Below are 2,935 nucleotides of genomic sequence, written 5' to 3'. Positions count from 1 at the left end.
ATTGGACTGAAGAAATTTATTTTATCCAGATATGCTAAAAGTCTACCCTTCACAGCTTTCTCGAAAATTTTGGTTATTGAAGATACACTGAGAAAAAGGATTAGTTTCGACAACTAAAGATATTTAGTTCCCGAATTTTGACAATATTTGGGAACTGTTACCAAGGATTGGGAACTATTACCATCGATTGGTTATTATAACTAAATATATTAAAGCTTCTAATATTCATCTAGGTTGTAACAAATCGTTAATTTAGTTGAAGGGTTTGGTTAATACTAATAAATATTTCTTTGAAGCATATTTCTACAAATTCCATTCAACTTAACGTATGGTTCATAAAAGGATGTTATTAAGCTCTGCTAATGCAGATAAGCTTTCTTTCAACACGTGGTTTAGTCATAGTTACCAAATCTTAGTTGAGGCAACCACGATTTGGTTTGAGAGTGGAACATATTCATGCTTGTGAGCCACCCCTAAAGAATGCTGAGCGCTCTCTGAGCACATACGAAGAGCGCCAGCTGAGCAATGTACACAGTCCCACTTATTGAATCGTTTGAAAGCGCTAGTATGCCGACCATTGCATTGTGCGTGGAAATCATTGCTCCGCTACCGCTGTTCGTATATGGGTGAAACACGCATGTGGTCCCAGAGCGCTCAGTAAGCTATGGCATGTCGATCGCTGCGCCATGTGTGCTATGACATGCCCATACTTGTTTGTCACAGTTTCAGTTTTGCTATCATCGCGGGTTGTTTCGGTGCGCGCATAGTTTAAAGTTTTATGCCAACCGGGGTTTTTCAGTGGATATATAATTCATGTGAATTATAATTTGAAAGTGTCTATTTAGCTAAGGAAAAAGCAAAGCAGTATACTTCCAGCAGATATTGACCTGGGTTTTCGCACGACTGTTCCTGTTTCATCGTTGTTTTTTAGGAAATTCTTACCACCATATACATATGTATTATTTACTTTAGTAACTAACTTATGTAAATATGTACGTATTTTTATGCTTAATATATGCAAATAAAAGAAGAAAGTAAACACAACAAACATCGAGTAAATTTTTATTTGTGTCAAACTGAAACTTTTTTCCCAATAATAAACGGTTAGCTGATTCAAGTCTACGGCAAGTTCACAAGATTAATTGAAAACTTGTATCAACCAAAGCATTGTTTATATTTGCTCAACAATGATTTTATTCAACTAACAATATTGTCCAATCAAGGTAGTCGTTTTGTAATTATTAACAAATATACATTTGTCCCAACTAGAAGTCTTAAGTAAATTGCAGACTTTCGTGAACTATATATTTATTTCGCCATATCCAACTATGCCACTTGATCACTATAACCAAATCTTGGTTATTATAACTAAACCTTTTTCTGGGTGTAATAAGGATATAGGTCTGTAGTTGTTTTTATCTTTTTTATTTCCTTTTTTAAAAAGAGGTATAACAGTAGCACACTTTAAGTCTTCTGGAAAAACTCCAGAGAGTATACTTAAATTAAATAAATGCTTCAGAACGTCAACAATATACAATCCTATGCTCTTTAATATTCGATTTGAAATGTTATCACTTCCACTAGAACCAGAATTTTTTAGGTTTTTGATTATGATCAGAATTTCTGAGCCGGATATGGGATCAAAGAAAAAACTGTTACTGGGCGGGCGAGTTCAGGATGCAATGGGTCAGTTTGACACGTACAAAAATTATAGTTGTTAAATATAGCGGGACCAGTACCCACGCAACTACCCGAGGATCCGAGACATCAGTGCCGTCCAAACTTAACACAAGCGAATCCGATTTGCTTTTTGATTTACGGTTAATAATTTGGTTTACAGCATCCCATTCTCTCCTGAGGTCACCATGCGCTGAAAATAATAAATCTTGGCAATATTTTTCGCGATTAGATCGGATTTCTTTATTTAGCGCATAAGTGAGGCCACGAACACGTTTCTTAAGCTTGGCATCTGTTGGACGTTTGCTGGATTGGTGTAATTGGTGAGTTATCCAAGGCTTCAGAGCTAAAAGCGACTTTTTCCGATGAACAGTGAGACAAGAGTTGTTTATGTGAGCTGAAAGCGTATTTATAAACAGGCTATAAGCTTTTGTTACATCCGTTTCATCGAAAACAGTTCCACAGTTTTGACAGAGAAGTGATTTTTGGAGTAATTTATAATCCAATCTTTTAGAAGTTACTTGCGTACAATAGTCTTTAATTGCCCTACTATTATTCAAGTTCACGAGTTGAAGGCCAGTCAGGCAATGGTCAGAGATGCCAAAGTTCAGATTTATACCGGCACGCATATGATCTACCATATTATTTAACCTAACGTATACATGATCAATACAGGTCCCTGAATCTGGGCGGGTGGTCTCTTGGATAACGGATGTTAAGCCATTGTCTGCCAGAAGCGCAAGATAGTTGTCCAACATTGAGTTAGTAGACAGTAAGTCAAAGTTGAAATCTCCTAAAATAAAAAGATTATTTGATTTTTTCTGTACTTAGAAAAGTAGAAAACTCTTCATGAAAAAGTTTAAAGTCATGTGTGTGAAATCTATATACGCATACAAAAGAGAAGGATATATTGTTTAACTTCAACGACATTTTTAAAACATCAGCACTTGTTAGACTTAAGCTCGAAACTTCGCATTCGTAACAGTTTCGTATAAACATTCCAACACCACCTGCAGAGTAAGTATCATTTGCATTTGCAAAAAAAATTGTAATTAGGAATACTGTAGTCATTAATTTCATAAGAAAAAATCCAAATCTCTGAAAGAAATATAATATCCGGAAGCTTGTTAAAGGCTTCAAGGTTGCAAACTAAAGGATCGAAATTACGCCTTAGACTTCTTATATTTTGATGCAAAATAGTAAAAGTATTGTCTTCTGATGCCAGTAAAGAAGAATCTGTGATAACATTTATGGTAGG

Source organism: Rhagoletis pomonella, unplaced genomic scaffold (genome assembly GCF_013731165.1).
Source record: "Rhagoletis pomonella isolate Grant_MI unplaced genomic scaffold, Rhpom_1.0 Rhpom_scaffold_00002, whole genome shotgun sequence".
Lineage (NCBI taxonomy): Eukaryota > Metazoa > Arthropoda > Insecta > Diptera > Tephritidae > Rhagoletis > Rhagoletis pomonella.
Note: the sequence above shows the minus strand (reverse complement) of the source record.